Source organism: Miscanthus floridulus, chromosome 1, assembly GCF_019320115.1.
Source record: "Miscanthus floridulus cultivar M001 chromosome 1, ASM1932011v1, whole genome shotgun sequence".
In the NCBI taxonomy this organism is placed as follows: Eukaryota; Viridiplantae; Streptophyta; class Magnoliopsida; order Poales; family Poaceae; genus Miscanthus; species Miscanthus floridulus.
This window is the reverse complement of record NC_089580.1, coordinates 141263174-141276382: the sequence shown is the minus strand read 5'-3', so window position 1 is coordinate 141276382 and position 13209 is coordinate 141263174. Positions and strand designations below refer to the sequence as shown.

At 42.5% G+C, this 13209-nt stretch overlaps 2 pseudogenes; one reads left to right on the top strand and one right to left on the bottom strand.

Annotated features, from left to right (window-relative positions):
* Positions 1-2041: 2041 nt before the first annotated feature.
* LOC136495764 (PHD finger-containing protein 1-like) lies at positions 2042-12669 on the top strand (annotated as a pseudogene).
* LOC136510583 (glutathione S-transferase T3-like) lies at positions 5464-7269 on the bottom strand (annotated as a pseudogene).
* Positions 12670-13209: the final 540 nt, after the last annotated feature.

The window sequence follows — 13209 nt, the reverse complement described above, 5'->3', positions numbered from 1 at the left end:
AAAGAGAGGGGATCGGTGGACAGTAATAAATGGTGCGCCTAATTAAGCATGTTCGTTTCGGCTGAAACGATCTCGATTATAAGTCAGATGTACTGCTGGCTGGTTTGGTATGAGAGAAAAATATTGTTCCAGCTTATAATCCACGATTGTATAAGCCGAAACGAACATGCCGTATAAACTCAGACCTGGTTCTACACATTGGAAACTAGGTGATATTTGGATCCAGTGACTAAAATTGAGGAGGTGTGTCGGGATGATGTTGCATGGGGTGTTCGGATACTAATAAAAAATAAATTACATAATCCATCAGTACTCGACGAGACGATTTTTTAAGCCTAATTAATCCGTTATTAGCACATATTTACCGTAGCACACCATTGTTAAATCATGGCCTAATTATGCTTAAAAGATTCGTCTCGCAAATTAGTCACAAACTATGCAATTAGTTTCGTAATTAGTCTATATTTAATACTTCATGCATGTGTCCAAACATACGATGGGACATCGACTAAAATTTAGGAGTGAGAACCAAACACCCACTAAATACTAGAAGCCATCACATCACTATGGGACCCACCCAAAGAGCCGACCACTCATCTATACACTGCGGACGCTCTTAGGCCCACCATTGGCCATGGGGCCCACATGTGGGCCACTCAGACTGTACAGGAGATGATACGCCCTACTCTCTTGGTTCTAAAATAAGTGCAAGTCTGACAAATTAATCTTAAATTTGACTAGATATATAGAAAAAATAGCGATGTTTATGATACACATTCAGCCTGTTCGTTGATTGGTTTCTGGGCTGATAAGTCCGGCTGATGCTGGTTTGTTGTGAGAGAAAAATATTGTACCATGGTTCATAAGCCCTGACTGAAACCTACAAGCGAACATGTTGATTATTAGATTAGTCACGTCATATTTTTTAATAAACCTATTTAGAGAATAGATATAAATGTTGATACTATTTTATATAAATAAATTTAGTCAAATTTGAGAACAAACATGTGAGAGAGGGATAGAAACGGCGCTTCACGCCGTCGGAGGGGGCCAGAAAAAAAAAGCCAGCTGAGGAAGGATTTTGATAGAATATTCCCTAGTGGAATTACTCCATCCCTAATGTCTACTAACTAAACATCCTAGAAACCGGAACGGAACCGTTCCGCTCTGGTCCGATCTCCAACCAAACGAATCCTAAGTGGCTCAAAAATATAATTTAAAAGTTCATGGAACTAGAATCCTGCTTGAATCCCATGGACTAAAGTTTAGTTGGTTAAAACTAACTTTAGACAAAGGGGTCGTTTGGATCATGACTACCTAATCCAATAAAAGACTTTCATGCCCCTGGATTTCTATGCCCCACGGCGAACGAGGGAGGAGATAAACAAGCAGTGATAAAATTGTCTTTTTGTCAGAGAAAGCAAAATTTTAATCCACTTTAGTATACTTATGTGGGCTAATAAAAAGGATAATTTTTTGAGATTTAATTAAATTTTAAACAACACTTTAGATCGTCTATTTAAAACAAATTATGGGTACGTAACACACCAATGTACAACATGTTCGTTTGGCTTATAAGCCGTACTTTTTCAGCTAACAAACAGTATTTTTCTCTTACAATAAATCAGCCAACAATATTTTCAGTCATGGCTTATCAGTCAAGCGAAGAGGACGGTAATTTTCCAGTTCATGCCACAGTACCTTTAGGCTGCAGCTTTTTAACTGTGGCTTTTTAACTGGAAAAGCTGTAGCCGCTGCAGTTAAAAAGTGCTTAATCGTTTATGTAACTTATAAGTCGATTGATATTATTTTGTTGTGAGAGAAAAACAGCGTGCCTTCTAAATACGGCCGATACGACCCAGCGAATAGGTGTAGTACTGCCGCAGCGTTAGGCAACAGTCCCTTGCGCGTTAACAACAGCGGGAGAAGGGGAAGCACCAGCGACGGAAAACCCCCATTCCTCGTTTGTGCTCCTCTTCCCCTGCCGGCCTGTCTTCTCAATCAGCATCGCCCCTCTCTCTCCAATCACTGCAATCTCTTCTCGCCTGGTCGACGGTCGGACGGCGTAATGGTGAGGAACTGCTGTAGAGGCTCTTTTGCTTGGACTGCATTTCTTGCCCGCGCGCTTGTTTCTTGGTCCGACTTCGTCCCTCTCTCTATACTTTCCCTTCCCCATACTTCTTTGATTTTTCTTTTTTCCAGGAAAGCTCTTCGGTTCTTTACAGCGCTGGGTGTCAGCAGGTTGCATCTTGTTGCGATCCTGGTGGGGGAAAACCGCAGGGATTTCGCTTTCTTGCAGTGGGTTCGAGCATTTCAGTTGGTTACGCTGTGCTTCTTGGCCCTTCTGTGATCGCAGTGCGGTTTTGGTTGGGGTTTGGAAGGCCGCGCCTTTTGCGCTCTTGCTCTTTCAATCTGTGGCGATGCGAAATCCAACTTGCCTTCTTGGATTCGGTCTAAGCATTTTTTGGTATGGAATGGCTCAAAAACCACATATTTCTACCAATGTTTTAAATCGCCGGCTATGCCTCTTAGCCGGTGGCCTTCTGAACAGCTAAGCGCAGCTATAGTGGGAGATAGCTGCAGCTATGCCATTCAGCTGTTTAAAAAAAATAGAAAAAAGACATGATCTTGGCATAACTTCATAACCATTACCAATTGATACATAACCAGTTCAAAGGAGTACATTACAGGTTCATAGGAGTACATTACATCACAGGCTAAGTGGAACATAATATTAAAACACATTGAACTATGATTCCAGCACTAAATGGATTTATGACAATGATAATAACCGCTACAACACATTGCTCATACAAGACTACTCAAAATGGATTTGTCAGGAACTGAATTTAGAGAGTCCAACACTTACTTTGTTGATCTGCCATGGTGAAGCCGAAGACGAAGCCGCTGCCGCTTGGGGCCCCCTCACCGCCACCGCCGCCGCTTGGATCTGGAGGAACAGATGGCTCTCTGAAAGTCTAAATCACCGTTTCCTACTGGAGTTGATTGATGCAAGCCTGGTGGATGAACGACTTACCATTATGACCACATTGACAAAGCTGAAGTGAAAAGTTCATTTCCATTGCCAAGGGAAGCAGACCTTTGTTGAAGCACCAGAACACTTCCAGATGGCGGAACTGCACATTGGCTTCATTGCATAGCACTTTGAAAGTATATGCGGCTAACCACACTGGGTTCTAGAATTCTTCCAAAAGCACAAAAACGAAGGGACAACTTAGCTGGAAGACTTTACACCATGCTAATTGCAGCACAGAACATCCAAGATCCCAAGGTGCTAAAATAGCTGCAACTAACAGCTTAGAATTTGGAGACCAAACACTGATCAGGTGGCCATGGCAGTGACAACACCACAGACCCACGAGGCGCAAAACAGTGGCACCAAGGTGAAAGCCAAGTACTCTGGACATAAGCTGAACAGTGAACATCATCTAGTGATGGCAACAGTATAAGGAACTGAGCAGTTGATTTGCAATACAATGTTGTCTGCTCGATCAGTTGAATTAAATCTTGATTGCACTCTGCTAGTCCAGGCTTCACAAACTGACTAATCATTTGATTTGGTGGTGGCCTCATTGACATCAAGACTGCAAACTCTATACAGGCAATATCCAAGTGCATATGCAGAGACTACGAATATCGATTCACTGGCTACCCATGAAATTGAGGAACCCCAAAGCACAGCAACCACCTAGAGAATTGCCATGTCAATGTAGCACCTACACTGAGTGGTAGCTCCACATTTCGTCGAACACCCTAGATGCATGAACGGAGTGAGCACCTGGCTTGCTCAAAGTAGCAGCCAGGACCAGCGAGGATGCATCTCGTGGTGGAGTAGAGATTGGTGAAGCCGTAGCCGCATCCCGTGGTGGTGGTGGTGGTAGGAGAGTAGGCGCTGCGTCATGGCAGCGAGCTCGGCGAGGAGGTAGGGAGCGCTGAGGTGCGGAAGGTGGTCCTCAGTCTGGAGGAACTCCACGGTGGTGCGGCCGCCGAGGTTGGCGTGGCTGAGGTCGACGGAGGCAACGACGGTGAGGTCGGGGTCCTGCGGCGAGGGCACACAGAAGCCGCCGTGGTAGGCGCACGCATTGGCGCCCGACCTCGAGCCCATCAGGTTGTACGGATCGGAGAGGATGGCGCGCCTCCACGCCTGCAGTGCGACGCCTTGGTCCAACACCAACTGCGCGTGCTCCCGGAGGGATGCCGCCGGGGACCAGGAGAGCTCGACACGGATGCCGACGCGCCCGAGCTCGTCGGACGGGGAAGCGGTGCCCACGCTGCGGTGATCTCTCGTGCGGCCTTCTTGTATGTGGATTACCAAGCCACGAGGAGAAGAGATGGCTTCGAGTTTGAGCGGAGACGGTCGCACCAGACACTGGCTACCGCGCCGCTTGGGGAACCCTTGCCGCCGCCGCCGCTGAAGCCTAGAAGAAGTAGCCGCCGCCTCCTCCTCCTTTTGCGCGATAGAGAGACCGAGAGGGATGTGACTTGGAGCTAGGGTTGCTGGTTGCTGCTTGCCGGGTCCTTACGGTGGGGGTGGGGGCCGCTGCTGGGCCAGCGAAAATCTTGGGCTCTCGCGCGGTAAAAGCTGCTGGGCTGCCGCTAAAATGTGCCCAGCTATAGCGGCTATCTCCGGATATCTCCGGCTATTAGCTGATTTGGTTTCATAGCGCTAAAAATTGCATATCTTAGCTTCTACCTTGTCCAGCAGCTATCTCCGGCTATAACTTCAGCTATAACCGACTATTTAAAACTTTGATTTCTACGGCCGTCGCTCTTTCTTGGTCACGAGTTGGTTTGCCTCGTTTTCCGTGTCTTTTCGACATCTTTCCGCTGTCTTTATGGGATTACCAGAGCAACTCCAACAGATGTGCTAAAATAAATAGCCAAACTTCATAGTTTAGCTCTTTTGTAAAATATAGAACTCCTCAAAAAATAAGAGTTTTCCAACAGACTTACTATTTCTCATCTTGTATATTAAAAATTTGATATGTCACCAACTACCAGGGACCTATTCCCGACACTTGAAACTTTCCACAGACCTATTCCTTCGGACTCGTCCGCAGCAACATCCTGGCGGCTCTGCTCCTTTGCGTGAATAGAAGACTTTGTGTTCTGGGCTCCTGGCGGCGACATCGCCATTGCGTGCGTCACCAGTACGAGACGCTGATCTTGGTGGCGACAGGCTGCTGCTACCCTGTAGGTGTTCCGACCTATCATCGTGTATGTTGCTTTGCTTGATATCAGATGAGTAGATACATTGTTCATGCATCAACATATATATGTGATGGTGCAAACGTCAAAAGCAATTCCTTTACAGAATAATATAGATAACAAGGTTCATGCAAGAACATTAATCAATCCGATATGCTGTGAACTAAAATGTTTCGGAAAATTAGACATGTCTCACACTATGCCAAAATCTAAAAATTGAAGATCATGGTACTACTAATTTCTAAGCCATCTTGCAAGTATTTTCTTTCGTTGATCATCGTAGAACTGTTGCTGTCTTGTTGACATGGTGCTCATATCAATATTCATAATTTTTTTCTTCTCGATCCCGCTCGAAATTAAAATTTTCTTTGTCAAGTTTTATCCTTTCTTCCTGCAAGGCAAGGGCTTTTTGGCACATCTCTTGTTTCTTCAACTCCCTCTCCTCTTTCTTCAACTCCTTCTCAGCATCCACCTCTTTCTTCTTTGCCAATAAATAATCCAAAGCTTCAATGCTCGAACGCTGCTTTGATTTCTGCTTTTCCTTCTTAGTCCCTGTAGGCCTCTCCACTGTGGTTATTGTGGTTTGAGTCTCAGCTACAGTAACAGTGACAGGGTTTGGTGCATCAGTAGCAGGAGTTGAACTGGCAGTGGTCTTTTGCTTTTTGCTGGAGTTGAACTGGCAGTGGTCTTTTGCTTTTTGCTGAATGGTTTCTGAGGTCCAGTTGGCTGGCGCCTATTCGTCCACTTCGAGTGGTCTCTGAGCTTTTTCCATCAATGTATGTACTGGAAAGTCCTGTGCAATGGGTCGTCGTTCTTGTACATAGTTACTGCGTTTGCTTGCTGCAATGGGAAACAAAGATGACACATGAGATTAAGCAAAAACATATAGGAAATTAGCATGTGAAGGTAGGTCATCTAACCTTGTCATCAACAGATGCACCACTCTGATTTCGGGCCTCTACCTTCGAAACACAGCCGGCAAATATGTTGCACTCATGTAGTATACTAAACCACCGACTCATTAGAGAGCTTTCTGTGCGATCAGATTCAAAATCCTTGTGTGAATGAAAGTAATCATGTATTCTTTTCCAATAGGTATCTTTTGATTGATTGACTCCTTTCACAGGATCCAAACTCACATTTAGCCATGCTCACACTAACATCTCGTCCTCTTTAACATTGAAATTTTTGGACCTTTTTTAATTCCTTTGACCGCAGCAGGGACCTCATCGCATGGTTGTATTTCATTATGAGGTGGGATATTGTTAGACACTACACCTAGAGTGAAATCTTCCATAATCATGTCGGTCAAAGGTCTCCCTGAATCCATTTCGGCTGTAAAAACAAAACACAATGAACACACAAGGTGCATTGTCCAGATGTAGTAAAAATTATTGCCTAATAATTTTCTACAGACTGAGAGGGTGTGCTTGCCTAGACGTACTACAAATTATAGCCTAATAATTTTCTACAGACTGAGAAGGTGTGCTTGCTCAGATATACTATAAATTATAGCCTAATAATTTTCTACAGTCCGAGAAAGTGTGCGACCAGATCGTATATCTTTGCCTGACTCTTCTGTAAACAAGCAGCTTAATATATTGTGTAAAAAACAGTCATAAGCAATTTTTTCTTCTCATGCACTGCCAATTAGATGAGTGATCACAAAGACGCTGTACTATGTGAAAATTGCACACATTTTTCAGTTGAACAGACGCACTTTAGCTCTAATTCCTTACTGATGACAGAACGATTTAGAACGTTCAGCTGATGAACTCATGATTTCAACACGGACTGCAAACTTGACTCACCAGAGCACACGTCGAGGAATGGATTCGATGCAGCAGCAACACTGTTGGGTGGAAGGACTCGTCGTCGCTGGCTTGCTTGCGTCGCATTCTCCAACCAAGGCAACACCGGTGAGTCCTGCTCCTCCCATCTGCCTGATGCCGGAGCAATGGGGAGTGAATATAGGGCAGCGCAGTTGGGATCTCCCCGGCGCACGTACAGCGGAATCTCTCCATGAGGATGCTGCGACATCACGACGAAGAGGAAAAGGCCGATTCCGAGGGGAAGCAAACAGCAGCTCCGGCGGTTAATGGGGCGGCGGCGGCGGCAGGGGAGGGGAGGAGGCGATGGACGACTGGGAACCAAATCGAGCAGGCCGGGCCTGTGATCCCCACGATGGGAAAGTGGCTGCGGGGGAGGGGAGGAGGCGATGGAGCTGAGGACCGAATGGAGCACGAGCGCGGGAAGGATTGCGCGTGCGATGGGAAAGTTCAGCATGAGCATAGGAAGGATTGCGCGCGCGGGCAGGCACCATGGCGAGCGATTTCGGCAGATGGCTAGCGAGCGCGGCGTGCTATCTATGCCGAGCGAAATTCCAGGGATAACACGTTTGCTATTTTAGAAAACCATATAGCACACCTGTTGGAGCTCAATTTTTGTTGTAAAATTCCAAATATAGCATACACAACAAGGATACCACATCTGTTGGAGTTGCTCTTACTGGTGGTCTATCGTGCAGTTTGGTCTAGTTTGTGTTGTGTATTGTTGATTGTGTTCATCCTGTTAATGTATATGCAATCTGAAGCAGCCTTCAGATCGATCTCACTGGCTTCTTTGCTACTATTGGTCCAATTCTTGTTAGAGAAACATGAACTCGTTCAATCTTAGGTGGCCTTGCTTATTGCGTCCACTTGTTTATCAATTCAGTGCTTAGGTTTGTTTTCTTGAATGTTCCATCCTGATAATGGCCAGTAATTGCAAGTGGATGCTAATATTAGTGTATTATGTTAGTTGTTACTAGAGCAAGCTTGCATTCTTTATTTAGGAAACTTCTGATTAACATTTTTAGGGCACGGATAGCAGAGGCTCAAAGCTTCACCAAAGTCATGCTCAACCAATTTGATGTTCCTTCCATAAGATTCTGTTAGTTGATAGTCTCTTTCAAATAGGCCAAGGTGAGGATAATTGCTATGTGAAAATAATGATAGGACAACGGTTGTTAAGAGTGCTACCATGGCTTGCTATTATTGTACTTTCATTAATATATATCCTCTGCAGTTTAACTTATGAAACCTCTATAAACACCATTATTCTTGATAATGGAGTTAGTGCCCATTCACACTAAAAGTCCTCTGCCTATAATCCGTAACTTGGCTGGACATATGAGTTAAGCAACCTTAGTAATTTTGGAAAGCTGGGATTTTCAACTATTATTTTATATCTTTGTTTATGTGCAGCCAGTTTAGTGCATCTGAATTAAAATAGGTTTATTATAATGATATGACCGACTTGCTCAAGGATTTAATTTTGTTGGACGGCAAAGGGAGCCCTTTATATTTTCTTGGACAAAATCATGTGTTTTCACTCTCCTCTTTTCTTGTTGCGTTGTATATTTCTTCCTTCTTAGGATTATGTCTCAAAGATATGTGTGAAATAATTAGATGAACACAGAAATTTTTGTATTTGACTATACAATATTTCCCCTTTCATGCAGGACATTGAGGTGTGTGGGGCATGTGGCAGTGGTAGCAACTCTCATCTTATTGTAAAGTGTGCTCGGTGCGGTGATTATGAGCACTGGTACTCCTTTATATCTCTTCCCTGTATAGTTTTAATTCCTTTATTTTTCACATCCTAAGCGCTTGGAAGATGTACATATACATGTGATCATATGCCCTGAATTTGCGTATGCTTTTGCTTTTTCAATTGTTTGAAATATTTGTATGTAAGGATGTCTTGAGAGCAGAAACCAGTAAGTGAAGTAGATGATATCTGAGTGTCTGGTAGTGATTGGAAACCAGTATGTCTTCTTTGATAGATAGTCAATGCAAATACTGTTTAATTAGGACTGAAACTTCCTTAGCTGTTCTCCAATGTGTTATTTCCATTTAATTATCTTTTTTTCAATAAATCCATTATTTTTTTAATGAAGGTGTAAATTAATCGAGCTATATTCTTGAACGTGGAAGGTTTTGTTTAGCTCTCTGAAAGTGTTTCCGTTTTCTATTTGAAGTTATTGTATGAAGGTGGTGGCATGGGAGACTCCACGTGAATGGTATTGTGCCAAATGCCAGGAGTATACTAATGGTAACGGAGGCCCAAAACCTAGTCAAGGTAATATATTTTTCACTGTTCTTGATCACTTATCTCACTTTCACGATCATCAATTCTACTCTGCTAGTCTAATTTCTTCTACAATCATGGTGAAGGTGGGCAAACTGTGCTCCAAAGGGAAACTCTCAGTCACAGCAATGTAGTGCATCAAATAAGTCCCAAATCTCCGAACAGATTTGGAAATGCTAAAGTGAAGTTCATCTCTTCTGAAGAAGTGGCATTATTGAGTATAGAGAGAGGCAACCATCTTTTAGGTCAAGGTTTGCTGTGTCGCAGCTAAGCAAGGCATCATCTCCTCCAACTACAAAACACTTGTCCAATACGAATTGTGTATCCCCAAGCAAGAGTGATACAAAAGTGCAAGCCCTGAAACGATGTGCTGATGCAAGTCATAGTCAAACAAAACTTGAGAATAGGTCATATTCTGCTATGCAGAAAAGGCAGGTTCATCCTGCCTCTCCTTCTAGCATGAAGCAGCCATCCAATATGAAGTCGATATCCCCTGGTAGGAGTGACATGCAAGTGCAAAACCTGAAACTATGTGCTGCTGCAAGACATGATCAGGCAAAGATTGATGACAACCCATATTTTGCTATGCGGGAAAATCAACTTCATTCGGCATCTCCTCCGCATGTGAAACAGTTGTCAAATATGAAGTGCATATCCTCCAATAGGACTGCTACACAAGTGCATGCCACCAAACGATCTGCTACTGCAAGTCATGATCAGGCAAAGATTGATGACATAAACATGGATTGTGAAGCAAGATCTGGTGATTTCATGCCTATAATTCATGAATGTAGAACAAGTGAACCAGTTAAAGTAAAAACTGACTCCCTGATTGAACACAAAGGTACAGAAAAGAAGATAGCGAATGCAGAAAAAGGAGAAATTAACTCTCAGACTGAGCTTGAGCCTAGGGAAAAGGGGACCTTATGCGCTTCAGGTATATGGCTATAGAAATCTACTTTTATTTTGGTTGTTCAATGTTTCGCGTCTCAAAAAGAATAGCACCATGACATTTCAAAAGGGCTCAGTTTCGATATACATTTAGTTATGTGCCACATTTAGATTTTATTTAGTTCTGATGTGACCTGAGGTTTGAGTACACTAAAAGTGGCCGTTACTGTTCATTTCCAATGTACCAATAGATGAAGATACTGGGTACAAATCTGAAATGGGGAGTCTGAACCAGAACAAAGACGTGATTCTCGTCATGGGTTCAACTATGGAGTATTCAAGACGCCCAACACCTACAAATTGTTGGAGGTATGTCTCAAGTCTCTACCTTTACCATCATTATGGAATTTTTCTAGCTTCAGGAATCAATTAACTAGACACGGTTTCTTAATGATATGGTTGTAGCTGCCACCAGCTTCCAACTGTTTCACGTGAATATGTATGGGTAAATTCCCGCGGCTTTTGTTTTCATGGGCAATGCTTCCATAAATTACCAAATTATACTTTTGTCGGGAAATAATTCTAGATATTTCACAATCAGATTTAGATTGCTGAAGTTTCTCTGCAAGTAGCATTTTCCATAAATTCAGGACAAAACTCAGTATATGTTTTCTGGTCAATTCCTGACAGTTTACTGATTTGACCATGACTTCCTTGATACAACAATGTATTCAAGCTTGTGTTGTTCTGAGTTGATTACTATATCTTGCTGCTACCTATGTTTTTTCATAAAAGAAAAATGCTTCTCTTCTATGGTTGTGACAGTTGACCCTAATTTCATATATATAATGCTTTATTTCTAATATTTAGCTTTTGTTTGCTCTTTAGGGGATGCTTTCATGTCTTCTGTGCTGGAGAAAAGCTAAATCTTGGTGAATTTAAAGCCTACTTTCCATCAAAAGTGTCATCCAGAGTTAATGATATTGTCAAGATGATGCCCACTGATCTACAGCTGGAGTTATTACCTCGAATGAATGACTGGCCAAAATCTTTTGAGACTATTAATCCAGTTCATGAAGACATTGGCGTGTTCTTCTTTTCTAATAAACCTGATGGGTAGGGTTTCTGTTGGTTCCGGTACACTGATACCAACATTTTCTGACATATATGCTCTGAAATATATTTTACTAAGTCAGTAACTGCTTTCAGATATTCAGTGATTTTGTTCCTCACTTGCTTTGTAGGTGTGAAAAGATACACTCTAATCTATTAGAAGCTTCCAGCAACTATGTTCTAAGGGCATATATTCATGACATAAAGTTGTTGATATATTCCTCGGAAGTGCTTCCCCCTGATTCTCAGTGTTAGTAGTTCAGTTTTTTCTGTTCCCTTTCGTGCAAGAAAATAAACCATATCAAATTCATATTATGATATTTTAATTTCTACCTTGATAACAGGGATAGATGGTGAGAATTACTTATGGGGGCTTTTTGTCAGATCAAAGGGAAAGAGCTATCCTTGGCGATCTGGTTCAACCACTACATGATCTGCTTTCCCTGGGCATGGTAGTAAAGGTATATGACCAAACTGTAAATTATGTTGCCTGAGAAAGATATGGCTGCTGGTGCTTTGACACAATTTTGGCTGTTGCAACTTTTGCTTCCATTGCCTGGTTGATTATTCTTTCTTCATTGTTGATGCACTCATCTTTCTTCATTCTTGGTTTGCCTAATTGGCTTGGATATTCTTAGAGCTCAACTGTGACATTGCTATAGTTGTAGTCTACTGAGTGATTTGTTTTGCCCTGCACTGGAAAACGATGCTTTAATAAAATGGAAAGTATAACTACAAGCATGCTCTCAAGTACTTTTCAAATTCATTTGTCTGTAAAAGGAATGTCATGATAAAACCTGGTGAGGGTTTTGCATCTGATGCATCCCCTTACTCAGATTGTGTGTGAAAAGATTCATATTAAAAAATTTAAATACTGTTGCCCTGCAATATTTCTTTAGCAATTTTGTTATTTAAAAACTGCCAGCATCATGAACTTGCGAATTGGTGGTTTAGGGTTACTGATGCATGGAGGGAAATTAAATCTCTGCAACCCACTGGACCTCTGTTATGTTATCTGATTCCAATAGCTGCACTACCTTGTGGAGAAGAATATGATTTTTTTTTCTATTGCCCAATTTCACTTGTAGTAATTCTATATCTTGATAAAGTTGTGAAGCGGATGTCTTCCTCCATCTCAATTCATTTGGTCAAAATGGTTCCACACAGGTAGTCAAATCCAGAGATGGCCAAGTGGATGCTCCATGACATGTAGCAGGTGGCATCTTCATATGATGTGCAGTCATTACATTTTCTGTACCCATCTGATTCTGACCTTATGACTGAAGCGAGGAAACATGAGCTCCATGATTTAGGAGGATTCCACCTTGTTGGTCTATAGCAATTCATGCCTTTAGTTCAGATGCTGAAACTAGCTCCTGTAAAATCAGTCTAACAAACTCTTGCAGCCTGCAACTTGCCCTTGAGATACTGTATATTGATCGTGAGATACTGAAACTGACGATTGTAGGGTGCTGTGGTGTAAGATGTGTAAAAACAGGCATATATGATATATGATTCTAAAGCTGTCTGTGCAAGTCCAAATCGCAAGATGCCCAGATGTGTTGCTGCTGTATTGGTAGCTCCACGGATAAATTGATGTGAGCTGCAGTCAAATGTGCTTGTTTTCTTTCTTTGTTTCCCTTGTTTAAAATTTTCAAGCAGAAGTTTTTTTTATCAGTGAAGCTTTTTCAGTGCTTGTAGTAGTAGATATTAACATTTCAAGCTTCATCATAATTCAAAATTTTCAAAGAACACGAAACCAATGAATGGTCGGCACCTCACCCCCATGATTGGGCATGCGGCTGGCCAAATTGGAGCGGATGGTTTCTACGAGAGTGCCAACGT